This window comes from Diadema antillarum, unplaced genomic scaffold (genome assembly GCF_040938485.1).
Source record: "Diadema antillarum isolate AM-2024a unplaced genomic scaffold, OU_Dant_1.0 seq00000546_RagTag, whole genome shotgun sequence".
Taxonomy (NCBI): Eukaryota; Metazoa; Echinodermata; class Echinoidea; order Diadematoida; family Diadematidae; genus Diadema; species Diadema antillarum.
The window spans coordinates 202,969-221,169 of record NW_027271492.1 but is presented as its reverse complement, the minus strand read 5'-3'; positions in this window follow the sequence as shown (position 1 = coordinate 221,169).

Here is an 18,201-nt window from a genome sequence, read left to right as displayed (position 1 = left end):
GCCATACATTGAATAATGCTACGAATAAACTCATTAAGTCCTATTTAAGACCAAACACTTTAAAGGTGTCTCAGTTATTCAATTCCAGAAATCGTAGTGAGTTGATAAATTTAGCTGAATTTTATAAAGGAAATAATGAAGCTCCATAAGAAATAATTATTGTTAATATCATTATTTGTATTTTTTTCATGTTCATACACTGTAAAAACATCGGCGTTAAATTCAACACCATGGGTGTTAAATCTAACACCGATCAAACTTCAATAGAGGACCACACCCACAGGTGTAGAAAATGCACTGTGATGGTGTTGAAAAGTGTTCACCTGACACTTCGTGGTGTTAATTTGACACTGTACCTGGTGTTATTTTGACACTGTACTGGTGTTAATTCAAAAATGACACCACATGGTGTTGATTTGATACTTGTTGGTGTTAATATCAATGGTTTACCACCCGTCCAGCTTCAATAAGAGACCACACCAGCTGGTGTTACTGTGGTGTAAATTTATTTTCACATTTTTTCAAAAATCTAGTATTTTAATGTAAAATTCTTGATCGTCTTGTTTAAATTAAAAATCAACAAGAAGTGCAGTTACTAAGAAACTCTTCAAAAAACAGTTTTATATTTGGAAATGACACCCGGAGGTGTTAATTTAACACCATAAATGAGCACCGAAAATTTAACACCGGACTTTTTGCAGTGTATAGCTTTTACAGTGGTTTGCTTTATATTATTGAAATTGCTTTTATCTGCGTTATTGTTGCCCTGCTTTTTTAACTGTTTGTTTGTCTTGCTTCTCTCTTTCCTTCTCTCTCTCTCTCTCTCACTCTCTTTTCCCTCTTCTGGGTCCTGCACCATTCTGTATATTTTGTATATTTTGTAAATATCATGCAATTTTCTGTATATATATATATATATATATGTATTTATAATTTACAATGTATTAATGTATTAATTAACAGTCTGTTACGATGTTTGTTCGAATTTTCTTCAATACCCTGGCGTTGGTTGACATAAGAAAATAATAAAAATAAAACATTGTCATTGTCATTGTCATTGACCCTACCTGGCAAAATACCGAAAATCCTTCATAAAATCCATAACAATTTCCTGATCACTACCAAGATTTAGGTGTTTGTTTTTTTTTTTTGTTACTTGTATCATTTTCAACCTTTCCTGCAAAATTCATCCAAATCCGTGCACAACTATTTGAGTTATTTTGCACATGGACAAACTAACAAACTAACTAACAAACAAACAAACCAAGGGTAACGAAAACATAACCTCCCCCCCCCCCCCTGTCAGCTCTTGGCTCTGAGTAGTCTGGCTGACGATAGATTAAGTCCTGTTACAGTGGTATAATGGTATAAATTATGAACTCCAAAGAAAGGCGGCGTTGCACAAATGTATTCCGTGAAATAAATTGTTTATTATTGACGAAGCTCGGTGCTTTCCGGCTCGTCAAAATGAAATAAAAATCAAGTAGTACAAAAAATGAACAATTCAAAGGGTTACATAGACGAACAGTATTGCTGCAAAAATTACTATCCTACCAAATCACATTGTGGCAGACATACACACAATCATGGGATTTAAATAGTTAAATAGCACCTGGAAAAAGGGGGGGGGGGGTGCGGATCGAGCTACCGAGTCCTTCAGTTCATTCGCGTGAAGTTCACAAAGTTGGAGTGTCCAAGGCCCAAGGGTCGTACACGCGGGAGAGCGGACGACGGGCAGGTGCGTCACCCTGGAGGACGAAGACGGTGAGTGGGTCCGAAGGCGGGGCTCCGAGACCTGACCAGTAACGAACGACGCCGACAGATGCCGAATGACGACGAGTGTTTGGCGAGTGGCGTGATGCCGAGTGCCGGGAATGCTGCGTGCTGGATAGCAGTTCGGGATCGATGAGTGCAGAATGGCGCGTTACATAGCGATGCGGGCTGGAAGTTTGTCGTGAGCTTTTTCGTGAGCTTTGTCGTGAGCGTTGTCATAAGCCCAGCTCATCCCCGAGGTAATTAAAATATCGGGTTAAACAAATAAGGGGCAATCCTATCGTTCCTACGTTTAAACTTCCCTCTGCCATGTGTCTGCCACTTATCTGCCACATTCATTTTACCATCAAAAGGTTTATGCCTGTATATATATAATTATAATCAATTCAATTACATACTTAACCATTACAACAAATCATCATATCAATTATACATATCATAGCTTCTATACATTGCAGCTTCATAGGCCAACATATAATTACTCTGTTAAAGCAATGATTTTCTCACATTTTCTCACATTCAAACTGCCTCTTACTATTATTATTCTTACTCAGAAATGATACATATCTGCACCTCGCAATTACTGCGGACGGTAATTATCATACCTCTCAAAACATTAAGTAATTGCGTATAAACAAAATTAATGGCAGTAGCTCACCATAATGTGCATTTCTTCTGCCTTGCTATAAATTGAAACAAAACCTTATCAGTAATTGGGATGCAATAAGCAACGCACATCTTTCTCATATTACAACAGTTATCTTCTTTACATTATAAATATCTTCCTTCTTGGAATTCAGTTTCTATACCAAATATATGTGAAAATTAATTACACTTCTGCCTTCTGGATATTACAATTCTTCAGACTTACCAGAAGCAAAAAATTACTTTTACTCAAATAATGCAGGCAATTAGAATTTTCCTCCACTTTGAGTTGGAGATACAAAAATACTTAACAAAATGCAATTAACATAAGTACTTACAGTTCATGGAAGGGGTGAGTCGAGCTGGGGGAAGTTGGGGGCTTCTCCTGGCCTGTGCTGCCAAAAGTTGCGCTGAAATGGGCTCCTCCTGGCCTGTGCTGCCAGATGTCACGCTGCCTGCAAATCTGTGGTTTTGCCAGCCATGCTAAAACCACCTTGCAAATTATAGGGCGCGCCTCAGCCTCAGTGCCTTCCCAATTCCCTATAGCTACACACACATAGGAGCCTCGGTTGCAGCTCCTCAGCTTTTCGTCCTTCTGCAAGGAGCTCTTGGTATCATCTGTCTACTCTCACACACACTCTCTCTCATAACTGGGCACTCTCATACTCACTTGCATACACAAACACAAAGGATTTTGCATCCTACCCAATTAAACCCACCTGTCTGAATTATGCTAAAACCCTGGGCTATGTGTTATTGACCCGCTAGTCAGACTGGTACCTTATCCTATTCCTTATAATAGTCCCTAGCTAATGTGTTCAAAATAAAGCTAAGTTGTGAGCATGCCTGATCCTAATGCAAATGAGAGGAGAAGGGGGGGGGGGGTAAAACTGGTCGCATTGTGACACCCCCTTGGCGGAGGTGATAAACCTTTCCGGCACAAAAAGGTACGTAATATACATGCAACCATGTGAACCTGCATCACAAAAGCAAAGCAAAACAAAGCAAAGCACAAAAAAAAAAGGTCGCCTGACATGTTTTTGTTCACAGCTGATTCTAGTGATGCAGATTTTAAAGGGAATGGCTGTAACTGATCATTGGGAATAAGTGGGAATGCTAGGGGATGATTGTTCCAATCCTTGTGGGATTCATATAAGAGTACATTTTATATCTATTGTTGTGTGAAAATTATTTGCTTCAGAATGGTCTTATATCCCAAGTAATGTGCACTTTAATGTTTCCAGGTTAGCATGCCTGTACAGTGACGGGGCGATCGTTAACGGGCCGTGTGATGGGTATGATGGGTTTAGTGTAATCCTTGTTATGCAGAAAATTAACCACATAGCTGACCAATTATCTCATATTCTTAATTTATCGCTTTTTTCTGGTCTGCTCTTTTAGAATCTGTCTTTAACTGAAAAATCCATGTCTGGCGACTTTGTGTTGGTTCTATGGTGCAGGGTTACATTTGTATGTACCCCATGCTGATAATTCACTCATTCCCCACTGCTTGGATAGAACAACCGGGTTTTTTTTGTGTGTGTGTTTTTTTATACCAGCATTTGAGACAAAACTTTACCTTGAGTCGCGGTAGATGAATTGATAAACTCAATGAATTGGCAACTGCGCTATATAGGGCGTAACGACCACACCCGACTCCTATGAACCTCGATTGGCCTTACACTGTTACTACTTCACAAATTGTATAAGTACCACTCAATCATAAAATATATTGGGTGCTTACTAGTATGCAGCCACGCGTGAAGTGTTGTCGATGTATATTTCCTAATCAAAATCCGTCTCTTGAAGGAAACGCTGGTACACTTCTATAGGCGATGTAAATTTACATTTAATTCATCAGTGGTCTATCATATTCCGTTGTAGGTTTGTTATTGAGTTCTTTTTATTATAAACTGATCACAAGGTCACTACAAGCCATTAACAAGAAAACACGCAATGGTCTTTCTCATTGTCATTATTATCATAGGTTTTCCCAGCCAATTTCGCATTTTTGTCAGTCCATTTGATAAAAGGTTCATTCAATTTAGCGAAAATCCTCGTCACTGCAAATTCTGGCATTCAAAATTGCAACTTGTTCATTCAATTTAGCGTTTCGATCAATGAAATTCGCACATGTGTCTTTCGAATTCGTAAAAAGGGCATTCAAATTGGCACGTGCTCTTCAGTCATTCAAATTCGCCAGCACTGGCGGAAAATGATATTTCCGTCATTCAATTTCGCGTATGGGCAGTGAAATTGCAAACATGTTCATTCAAATTGGCGTAATGTTATTTCTATTTTGAAAAGGTGAGAACCGTGATTTATTCGTATTTGGATGTGAATTTTTGTTTCATCTACACGCTGTTAAGTATATAGTAAAGGTATCTTTGACCATAAATAACTCAAGTTTGTTGTTCTGTAACGCCCCTCTTCTTTCATACATGTTATCAGAACTAAACATGCACCAGTGCCATAGATTCACTTCATTCTCTTATGTCCAGTCATGGCAGCACGAGTTAGATACAGGCGTATCTCTCAAGAAGACAGGGAAAGAATCATGGAAGCATTTGAAAGTAATAACCTTGACAAATTGATGGCTAGAGCTGATCCAAGAACTTTATTCCTAATGATGATTAACGCAATATAGCACCCACCAAATGAAAATAGTGAAACCTGTAGATGATAGAAAATAATTACGATGAAAATTGAAACCTCCTTCTCCCAATTAATGTCAAAGCAAACTTAAGATTAATGTATCTGTGAGTGAAATAATGCTAACGAACATTTTAGACACATACACATACATTGTATAATTTTGAAATTACTGTTGCATTGTTTAGATCAGAATAAAGAATGAATACGAAGGTGTATGGGCTGAGATTCCTTTCAAGTGATATGGGTTTTGTTTTGTTTTGTTTTGTTCTTTCAGTTGTATCCAAATGTATTAGAATTAATTATGTCTTGAATGTGACTGTTCAGTTCTGTGATAAAATGTGCATAGAAATCAGTCCCGTGCCCTCCTGTGGGTGTTGTTTGACTGATCTCTTGACACTTTGTAATTATTTCCTTTTATCAATTGTACGTAACATGAATTTATAATCTATGTTATTTTTGTGTTATCTACTTTTAATTTTCTTGAAGAATATATATCGTATCATATTTGTTATACATAGATAATATTTTGCATGAGACAAAGTGACTGCTTTTATAGCACATCTAGACCTATTTGCTATTGCATGGGTAGTGCTGTTTTTTTTCTTTTTTTCTCCCTCTCTCCTTTTCCCGATGATTGTTCTTATTTACATGTTCATGTATGTATTGATTTGTTTCTGATTCAAATAAAACACATAAAAAAACACAATACCTATCATCAATGAAAATGAAGAAAAAAAAAAACATGAAAGCATAAACGTGTCTGCTAAATTGACTGCAGTAAATGCGAAATTGGATGCCCAAGAATGAATTCGAATGAACGAGCGCAGCCTATACGTGATCACGTGACTCTATCATGCTACATTGAATGAACGATTTTCGAAATGGTGCTTGTCTTACGAATATGAACTGAAAAAAAAAAATGCTGATTCGAATGATGTTAAAGGTAATTTGAATGCTTCAAAATTAATTTGAATAAAAAGATTATAAAATTGAAATACCGAATATGCCATCTAGTCTGAATTGTGCTAAATTGAATGCAGCAATTAGGAATTGGACTGAACAACAACAACAACAGCAACAAAAAACGCCCTTGCACAGGAACCTCGAGGTTCGGCAAAATCAAACCGACAGTGACGGCAAAGCAAAGCAGAAACACTTGTCGAAACATGACTGCGGGTATACGAACTTGCAAATACATTGTTGATGTTGTGAATAATTTGCCTTTTAACCAACAATGATATGCTTCTCCTTCCTCTCCTACGCCACAATGAGCCACATTTGTTGTTAAGTAGTGGATATCTTGAGTCCCGTGAGGGTCGGAACACGCGCAGGTCCAGACTGAACGCTCCCGATTCAATCAGTGTCCGATTATTTTTGTTATAACAACATGCTGCTATTAAAAACAGGATCTTTAAAAGAAAAAGGGTATCACAGACAAGTACTGTAATAATTTATCCATAACTCTGTAGCAAAATTGACTGCTGACCCTCGTGGCCAGAAGCACGTCATTGTCTAATTGCCTTTCTCGTTACTCGCCATAATAAAAGCGATTGGCCAGCTGCCTGTTTGTGTCCTGTCGATACGAAATTTGATTGGCTAACCGCCTGTACTGGTCGGATTGCTTGCGATATGAATATTGATAAACGTATATCCGGAATCTTTAATTTGAGTTGTGCATATAGTTGAACAAAGGAAAAGGAAAAAGACAAGGAAATCAAAATTAATTGTAGTTAGGAGAAAATAATAGACGAAAGCAATAGAAAATAACAATAACAAAATGAACATTTCGTGAACAGTAAAGATTATTCTTTTCCTGGTTTGAAAAGAAGAGTAGATATAGTGATTTTCCTTGCAGTGTCAATTTGACCATTAATGAAGCCCATCCCCAGCCTGTCATTTTTTTCCTGAGGAATATAGGTTTGATATTAATTCTACTCCACTTTATGATTACTGCTTTGCTCGACGATCACGAGCGCATGCAGTGTTTACATTAACAAAAACATTTATGCGATGCACTCTTTCGAAATTACTTGATTTAAGAGTCTTGCAAGATTAATCGCTTCGGTATCGCTCCTTTTGTGGATTTGTATTCGTTATTATTGTTATTATTATTAGTAGTAGAGGTAGTAGCAGTAGTAGTAGTATCATTATTATCATTATTTGCCTCGGTTCTGTTCAAACGCAGAAGTATGCAGTCTCCCAATATTATTCAATTCCAGTCGTTCCTGCTCCATCTGTGTTTCCCATTGATCATTAAACATCTTACTGCTTTGATAACCAGAGTGATCTCCGAGCTGGCTAATGCTATTGTTTCGCATGTACCGTATGAGCAACTGCGTAAAATTTGTGGAATATCAGAATCTCTTTCTGTAGCCAGCAACCTTTCGCACTGCCGTCAATTTCCTCTACGTAATATTATGTGTGTCCTCAGTGCATGCAGAGATAGTGAACGAGCACATCTATGTCGTCAGTGAAGCATGAAAAAATAATATATCAGATATTTTAAATGTTTTAATTAATGCTAATTATAATGCCGCCATCTCTTAATACGGAGTCTACAATGATTTGTTACGCCCATAGTGGAACAATCAACATTAAGAGATAATTTTATTCACCATTATTTTCTAGTATAAAAAAAATCATTGGCTAATCCACCTTCAGACAGTAGAGGAATGAAATCACCCTGAGCTTTAGGTGTCAGCTACGAGGGAAAGTGAACATAAAAAAAAAAAAAAAAAAAAAATCTTGATGCTGTTGAATTCCACCACTGTAACATCACTAATTGCTGAAGCCGTCTCATCCAGCGATGAGGGTGCATGGTCTTAAAACCAAACTTTCGAATTTTGGAACATTCGGATGGACTGTCTGATCTCCCTCAAACTAAGCTGCTGACGTGTTCTAATTTGTCAGCATTTATTGAAGATACAAAATACCTCTGAATGAATTTCGTTTAAATTGACTTGATATTTGACATAGGGTTGAACATTAATTTCATTCATTTCAATTCTATTCTCCATCAAACAAACTTTACTGTCAATAATTGCGGTAGTTTCGTGTTATTTTCATTTCATTTCTGTCACTGCTTAGATTAAAAATGTCCTTCAATGGCCAAATCCTACATCTTAATACCTTTGTCATATTTTTATGTTGGATATGAAGTGATGGTGTCTTGAGACGTGTTATGTATGTGCTGTTAAGTTTACTCATCCCCTTAGTCTATTTGTCAATGTTCATTCTCATTATCACTTACTTTAATCTCTGTGTTGCGACTTTTTCATGAACAGAGATAAGAAAATTCAAGATATGAAAGTATATCGGTACATTGTCATGACGTAATTTAATAGATATAGGACGATAATTTGTTACTTGAGTATGAATCACTTGTAATATTTTCTGTGAATAAAGACAACATACAATTCTGGTTGGTATTTCAAATGACCAAACTTGAAGCCTTTAACGTACGATTTTTAGAGCGGATAATTACGCAAAATCTTGTCAAAACAGATGCACCGATTCAGGAGGAACAGCAACAATCTGAAAGAGTGCAATCTTTGATACTTGTACCGCTACTGCTGCTACTATTTATAAAACTATAGTGCTGCTTCTTTTACTACTATTATTGTACTACTTACTTCTTCCCCATGCTGATGATTAAGTCTTGTATAACCCGCTACGAATGTCTTATTATCCTGTGCCTGGATAGAAACTACCGTGTAAACATTTGGGACAAAACTTTAGTTTGACAAGCAGGAAAGAAATCAATACATATTATAATGTGTCAACTCAATCTGTGCAAAGAGGTAGCAACCGCACCTGCATAATCCTTTGACAACAGCTCAACAGCATGCAGACAGTCGTGAAATGTAAACATCCTGGTCAAAATCCGTCTCTTGAAGGATACACGGGTACGCTTCTTCTTTTTTTATTCAATTCATCGGTGGTCAATCTTTTTTCCGCCGTAGGTTTGCTGCTGAGTTGTTCCAAAATTCATCACAAGGTCAGTTCGCCTTCGGGGATGAAAAATTGTAAACCTCACAACGGATTTTCACCAAATTTGGCAGATAGCATCTTTGTGATAATAATCGATCTTATTCATTTGAATTAACCCCCCTCCACCACCCGGGAACGTGAGAGGGAGAGGATTTGAAGCCTCAGAGCCTCTTAAGAAAGTTCTATGAAGTCATTAATAACTGAAATTTCAGGTTCGACTGTGGTGGATCCAGGGGTGACATGATCTTGGGATGGGGGGGGGGGGGGGTGAGGGGGAGGGAGGCATTTTTCACATTTATTTTTCTGCATCTTGTTAAAAAATCTATCCCGGATTTCAACCAAACTTGGCAGATAGCATCTTTAGAGTGATATGCTCTCAATTTGTTAAAACAAGCCCCCCAACCCCCCCCCCTCCTCAACCGGGGGGGTTCTTGAAGCCTCAGATACCCTAAACTCTTTAGCTTTTTTTTCTGTCGAACCGAAAAAAATGTAGACATAAGAAAGTTTTATGAAGACATTAATGACTGAAATTTCATGTTCGATTGCCGAGGATCCAGGGGTACCCTGATTGGGGGGGGGGGGGGGTGTGATGGGCGGAAGATGGGGATTACCCACATTTTATGCAGCATTGTGAAAACTCTATGACGGATTTTCCCCAAACTGGGTAAATAACATATTTTATAAAGATATGCTCATGATTTGTTAAAAGAGCCTCCCCCCCCCCCCCCAACCACCACCAACACCGCCGCCGCCGCCGCGGCGCCCCGTCGCAAGGGGGAGGGGGAGTTGAAACCTCAGATTCCATAAACTCTGGATATTTTTGTATCTTCTTCTAGCTGTCGAACTGAAAAAAAAAGATAGTGCTACGCTTAGTGCTATGAAGATATTAATGACTGAAATTTCATGTTTGATTACGACGGATTCAGGGGGGCCCTGATCGGGGGAGGGGGGTGGGGGTAATGAAGCGTTCCCACTGCCGATCAGATCAACTCCATCAATCCCGGTCAAGCTTTTTTGGCCTGGTCGGGCTCGCTCGGCACTGATATTCGGGCCCGGTCTACCTTGATCGGCATCGCTCCTGCTTCCTTCACTATAATTTTGGACATGTCCAAAATATTCGAGTAGGAAGCCCGAACACCAACAGCTCGTTTAGTGATCGAGAAGAGATCGAGCATACCGGGAATCGGTCTCATAGAAATCGAATGTGGTCGGGACGGATTTCCCCCCAAGCTGAGTTCCCGATCATCTCGAGTTATACTCGAATGCTACACGATTGGTATCAAATCATCTCGATCCAGGATTCATCAGTTTCATGAATAACTCGACCGATACACGACCGATACAGGACTGCTTTTGATTGATGCTCGACTAAACTCGATCACGCTTCGACCGGCACTCGATCAAATACCGTGCTGACGTACTTTCTTAACACTCATTTATTGTTAAGGTATTAAGAAATTTCACATGCAGTCCATGGCAACGTTGAAAAGTTTAATGTCGTCAGTTTCTTCAGCCACTGTTGGCCAAATGTAGAAAAGAAAAGAGCCACGAAGAGAAGAGAATCACAACAACAAACAGCAGACATGGCAGAATTAGACTCTCCAGCAAAAATACCAGAAGAATGAAAGGAAACACGAAGCAGTCTACAGTTCCTCCGCCGGATCCTACGCCGACTCCTAGTCCTACGCTTCCGGATAAAATCCCCGTTAACAACAGTGAAGGTCTGGAATCCAAGAGCATACGCAGACTCGGTCTCCACAGAGGAGGTGAATATTATGTATCATTTTTCCACCTATACTATTTATTATATTTAACCAGAGTTACCCCTCAATATTACATATATGTAATAAACATTTTAAGCCTTACAGAATGATTTGAAGAGAGGTCGAAATTTGGAATGATATATCAAGTATCATTAACCATTTCACCCGAATGAAATTATGAAAGAATCTTCAAAAAAATGTATCGGGAATATTCTATTTTTTAAATATCGTATGGAAACAAAACGACAAAAGAGAGGAATTAAATAGGAGAGAGAGGAAACAAACCTTACGTATTTCTAATTTAGTGTAATAATTATGCCAGTTTTGCAGAACTGGGAAATATCTTGTTTCAGTCTTCTTTAAAAAAATGTAATTCATGGGTGTTTTAATATCCAGACTGCATTCAGGCCAAGGAAGACGATGCGTCGAATGCTTACTCCTGTAGAAGAAGATGACATGGTCACATGGCTGCGAGAGCATAATTTTCTCTATGACAAGTCATCAGCGGAGTTTAAGCTGAGAGAGAAAAGGAGCAGAACGTAGCACGGAAAGGAGGCCGAACCGGAACTGAATCCAGGAGACGTGTCAGGGATTTGGTATCCCAATATGAGGACCCAATTTTCAAAGCTCATAAAAGCATCTCGCAAATCGGGATCTGGTGCTGCAGAATTTACACCAAGGCAAGAATGAATCCTTAACAAGTTCGAATTCATTCGGGCATTCCTAGTGCACTCGTTAGGGCCAATATTGCACTCGTCTTCGATTCGTGCAATATTGGCCCTAACTCGTGCAATATTCCCTGGTATCCCATTCATAGCCATGCAATATAATATAAATCTTCCATTTATTTTGAAATGTAGTTTACACATTTTTTTTTTTTAAATGTAACGTTTCGGGGGTTTTTTATACACTCTGTATATATGATGACTGGCGGGGAAGGGAACATACCGAATGTTCCACCGAAGGGTTACAAATGCTATTGAGGGAGGTTATAAGTCCCGAGAGAAAGTCGAGGGACTTATAGCCTCCCGAAATAGCATTTCAAACCTGGCCTGATGGTGGAACGCTTTGTCCATGTTCCCGACAACAAAAGTTATCATTTGTTATATTATATGGGTATAGTCAAATACGTCAAATACGTCAACGACAACCACCAGCACAACGCACTCGATCGCTTGCTTGCGCCGAGCTAAATTCACTGTGCGCGCGCGGTCCAAGGCCTTCAATCTGTCATTTACGTGAAAATATTTTCCCATGGGAGAACATTACAAAATTGTTCTCCCATGGGCAAACATAACGAATGTACCTCCATCACGTGACTGGGTTTAGCCAATCACTAACCGGTATTTGACAAACCCATTTAATACTTGAAATCAATAACGGCCAAAGCAAATGAATGAATTACAGGATTGTTGAATCTGTTTGGGGAGGGTGCGCTGCTTCACCATTGAAAAGAGGAAATCAATAATTGTGTAATTTGTATTTGCTAATCTTATGATGGACTAAAACAATAAGGTTGCATATCACCATTAAAGAATATGCTTCTTACTATTTGACTGTTCTACTGTTTTGACTATTTTGCTGTAAGACTTACCTTACATGCCTTGGAAACCAGTCCACGGCGGATGGCAGCCGCTCGCCTCTGCTCTGGAGCCCGGGAGCTTCGGCATAAACAAACCGACAGTGGGTGCGTTTATCAAACTCCTTTTCTTGGCAGAAACAGGTTATCCAAACAGCTTTCAAGGAATTTTTACGAGTTGATAAACGCAGAGCTGTTTTGAAAGCCCTTTCGGAAAGCCTTTTCGAAAGCCGCAAATTTGTGGCTTTCCAAACAGGTTTCGTAAACAGGTTTCTTTGTAGAAGCCTTTTGAAGTTGATAAACGCAAGGCTGTTTTGAAACGGCTTTGTAGGTCGCCCTACTGCGGCTGCGGTTACGCAACTATGCGTTTCCGGTTTCTGAAAAGACTCAAGACTGAACTGTTTCATTTGTAATTATGTTGATCTTATACTGTGTGAATGTTGGTTATTGATGAATGAACAGCGCTTTGATCAGGTCCTGTAAAAGCGCTCAATAAGAAATAGTTATTATTATCATTAAAGTGCACACGAGTACGTGTACACACGTGTATACATACAACTGTGCGTAATGCACGCATATGCTACGGACAGGGAGGTGTACCTCTCACCAAGGGGGTTTCAGAAATGGAGTAACAGCAGTCTCATTCCCTTTGATCCCATGTCTCATGCCGCCACTCAGAAATATTTGAAGTATGTGCTAAACTGGAGCTGCCTCACTGATAGGAGGACAAATGATTCATGTGGCATTGCATCATGACTCGTCACTCTCAGAGGAAGATATGTCTTTATGATGGTAATTGTTTTTCGCCGTCCCTTCTTAGAAAACAAGCGGCACATTAATAGTACAGGCACGGGGATGTGCGAATAAATATTGTTCGCGATGAGTTGATAAACACAACTGTTTTGAAAGCCGTTTCTAAAGAGCTTTGGAAAGGGCTTTGGAAAGCCGTTTAAACAGGAGAAAGTTGATAAACGCAGCCGACGAAAACAAGCGGCATATTAATAATACAGGGCTTTGGTAGGGCTTTGGAAAGGGCTATCGAAAGGGCTTTCGAAAGGGCTTTGGAAAGCCGTTTAAACAGGGAAAAAGTTGATAAACGCAGCCAGTGACGAAGAAGCAAAGCAGAAACCCTTGTCGAGACATGACTATGCAGGCATATGCACTCAGAAATCGATGTGTCCCTCAAACATTTGTCTCTTAATCAACAAGAGTTGTGCTCCTTGTTCTTCTTCCCGTCGTATGGCACAATGAGCCGCGTTATCGTTGGTGTGTGTCTATAAGTATAGGGTCCAACACGTTGGGCGGAACACGCGCTCCCGACTGAGCCGCTCTCACCGCCCCATATTATTGGTGCAACTAACTTCTGATCTTTATGTCCTCAAACACATGATTGACCATCAATTGCCTTTCAGGTTGCTCCCGATATGAAAAGTGATTGGCCAGTTGCTTAACATGGTCCTCCCGATATGGATTTTGATTGGCTAACTGCCTATCTGGTTACTTACGATATTATTGTTCAACGTTTATTCAAGATGTTCAAAGTCAATAAAAAAAAGAAATAATAAGGCAAGTATTGAGAAACAAGAAGAAATATAAAAAGAAAAACACTTAAATAAAAATTAGAGTCAAGAAAAAAATGCAAATCCATTAGAGCCCATAACAACATCAAGATTACTCTTTGTTACGGTTACATACATAGTGAAAATTTAATCTCTCGGAGGATCCTTCATTCGGACAAAACGCAAAACCTCAATATTGCTCTGCTGACTAAAAATCTCGAACGACAAACGGCAAACAGCAGAATAAAAGCAGTTAAAGAGAACCGTGTAAAAAAAAATCAGCAAACAGGCAAGTGCAAATGTAGGACTACATATCAAGTCTTTCGTCGATATGGTTATGAAAACAAAATTCGTCAGATGAAAAGGAAAAGAGAGAAAGAAAATGTGGCAAAAAAATAGATGTAACGGCACAACTGTCGACTGTTGGATGGTGTCAAATAGATTTACGCCACTATTATGATAACCATCTGTCAGGAAATTTACATACACCCTCGGTGACATAAATTTACATGCGAAGAATAACATTTTCACGAAGTTGTGTTGACCTAGATATTTAATCGATTTTCCATGGTAGAAGGATGTCGCTTCCTTTTCTCGTTCCAGCTAATATAAACAGGAAAATGAGGTGACTGCGGAAATCTGAGTTGTGACAGGCCCAAAAAAAGAGTGTGGAATTTTGATACATATTTTATAACATTGAATACATGCTAGGCTCCTAAGATTCTTAGTATGAGTTATATCCCTATGAGATTAACCTATTCACCGCCATCACCACCTTATCGAAATCTGCCTTCAAAGACGAAACAAAGCAAAACAGAACAATAGGAGAACCAAATCAGCTGTAGACCGACGTCGTGGGGTAAACTGAACAAATTTATGAAACAACCTGTCACTTTGGTTCTATGACTTGTAAAGTAGGAATATAAGAAAGATCATTCGTTCGACTTCATTTTGTGTCTCTTTACGTCTGCAGAGTAAAATTCTTGTCTATACAGGTTTGTGTGAGAAATTTTTGCACATTGTTTTTTTTTTTTTTTTTTTGACTTATTGGAACGAAAAGTGTTAAAGCAAGTGCTACACCTTGATGCATGTAAGTCTGCATTGTTTAGTTTTGTATGTCTGACTTGGTGACAGAGACTCATTGTGCAACAAATAAATAAATAAATAAAAAGTCATTTCTAATTTCGACTTATACCGGATGCCTAAAGGAACACTCCTGCGTTCCAAATGTTCACTCCCATTCCTGTAAAGAAAAAAAAAATCAGTCAATATCGTTATGAAACGATGTTATTGTCACTACTTCGACTACCTCACTGTGACTATAAGATGACGAAAGTATTGACATAGTTACGAGATATAGAATTTGTTATGGTGTTTTGACAAAGTCAGGTTTTGAAGCAAACAAAAAATGACATAGTGGACTGTCTGTGAACTACTCAGTAAACGATCCAGTTTTGCCGTGATTGCTGCTATCAATATGATGTTTGTAACGTAGGTGGCGCACATGTTCTTTAACAGGCTTCTATGATGGACATTTTCTTGCAGGTGCAATGGAGTAACATGTTGTTAACTCGTTTCCTGAAATTGTGAAGTAAACAAGTTCTTCCACAAAAGACATGGAATTTCCTTTCACGAATTGTTTTAATAATATCAAAACCTGTCAAAGTTATGTGCAAGAAAAGGAAGGGACTACTGGGAGATTTCTATTTATGAAGATATGTGCGCCCCATAATAATTATGCGAATTATACATTACTTACATAGAGACAGTTTGTCTCTATACGTGAATCGTTTTCTTTAGACCCAAGAAACATACATATCAGATAAAACTCTTGTACCCCAAAATGCAGTACTAGGAGAATTAAGAATTCTTTCACAAATTTAGTTGTTACATAACAAATTGCATAATCATGAGAAATTCATGTTTATTAGCACATTTAATACAAACATTTGAAATGTTTTTTTTTTCCACATGTTCCATAAAATATTTCTACCGAATTAGACAATTCTATGGGAGGCATGTGTATCTTTAATAATATTTAAATGTGACCGTGCACCTCAAAACGAACATAAAGTCGCACACACTGATTTTGCGTAAGGACTGAAAATAAGTGAAATGGGTCAACCTAGCCGAACTTGACTTTCTCATATTTTCTGAAACAGCGGGTCTTCTTTTACATTATGCTAAAATTTGGTATCATAAAACGGGCAGGAAAGTGTGTTTTTTAGCAGTTTATCTTGAACATTTTTGGTAGAATAGTGTGATTAGGTGTGTCTTTAGAATCCCTTTTTCATTTCTGAAAAACCTTGTCCACACTCTTCACTTTCAACTCTAATAACTTTTGAAAGGATAGTGCTACTGCTTTGAAAGTTGGCATTAATTATGGACAGAATGTATTAATGAGGCATGCTTAATTTCATTTTAATCTAATAATCCCTTCATTATTGTTACTCTGGTGGTTTACTTCCTGTTTTTTTTTTTTTTGTCCCAGTCATCTCACAGCCAGCACGGTTTGGTAAAGATTTAGCGCTTGAATAGACACTGTACTTCAGAGCCTCTTTTCTCAGTTCACACTTTTCCTGAGTTTGTGCTTTCTTTCCAATATTTAGATAGGTTAGGAGAGTCCATTTGATTTGAATTATACATCATTTTAAAGCTTAAAATCTGCTCTTTCAGAATATGGTCTTAACTAAAAATTCATGTCTGGCGACTTTTTGTTTGTTTTGAGGTGCAGGGTCACAAATTGAATACGCATAACACTACTGGAAAGAACACAGTGTCCCACAGTGTGTTCACGCTGTGTTCACGTAGTCGACTATGTAAAACGCTCGAATTAAAAAGTATAAAGGTTATTTCACACTGTGGTGTGGTTTTTCACAGGGTATTCACATAGTAATGTTCTGCTTCACACTGTGAATAGGTGATTCACAATGTGTTCACGCTGTTAATAATTTTAATTGTTAAATTTAACAGTGTGAAGAGATTTCACACTGTGTTCACGATATGTTCACACTGTGTTTCACATTGTGTTTCACACTGTGAGATAGATACTGCGTTTTTTCCAGCAGGGAAAGTATGCAAATTAGGGCTTATTTGCGTAGATACAGAATGTCTCTTTGAATTAAAAAAGTTGAATTGCTCCAACAATCCCTTATGCAAAGTGGGACGTCTGCACTTCAAAATATGCAGAGATTACACCCCCCCCCCCTACAAGCTTACTATTAAAAGCAAAATTACTATGATGTGCACCCGCATGTATGTGTAAGGTGTGTGCTGCGTGTGCCTATTTGATGCAATTAGTTGTAGCAGTAGCTGTGGTCATGAATGTACATACTGGTAGATATGCATATATTGTATGGTTGCTTAAATGGGTGCATATGAACAGTTTGACCAGATAAGTGGAAAAAGTTTCTATTTGGTATAGCTACAGTACATGCATGTTAAAGGAAATAGAGCACCCAATCTTAATGCTCCAGAAAGTGCCTACATAATTTGGCTATAAGTGATGCAATACATACACTCTACTTTTAGCCCAGTGTGATTGGTAGTTATTTTCAGGTATCATGTTATGCAGCGCTTGACAGTCAGTTAAGGTATCTGGAACCTGGAAGGCTCTTGAAATCACAAGTATGTAGCCCCAGGTTGGAGAGAATGACCGAACCTTCAAGAAAGGGTAAGGGACCTATATGCCACACTGAAATGAAGTAGGCAGAGTACCCAACAGTCATGTCTCCTCTGAAAAGCTGAAAAGAGACTTGCTATAGTCAGTCCTGTGTTACCTACTGACCTGCTATATTTTGTGGAAATAAGGCCAGGGAGACATATTGCCTGCGGAAAACCGAATCACGTACATTGGTGACCGACTCCATTTTCATGTCAATGGACATTACTACATCACAGCGTTGACTGGCTGGATTTCTAGCTGGACATTATTTGCTGGATTATCATTCACGCATCGACTGGACGCAGTCATCTTATGGATGTGTCACACCTTTCCGGGCAAACCTAGCGTGCGACTTGCGAAGAACAATTTTGACTACCCGGAGGTCCCCGTGGATGATCCATACATGTCAGTACCTAGCACGTATCTCACCCGTAGTCGTCCCGAGGTGCGCACGCAAATGTTTTTTACCCGCAACCATGTTTAGGCCCTGTCACACCTTTCCGGGCAAGCTACTCGGGCTTGTTGCGTGGAGGGATTTTTCAGCATACGGAACAATTTCTGAGGGCGGACAAG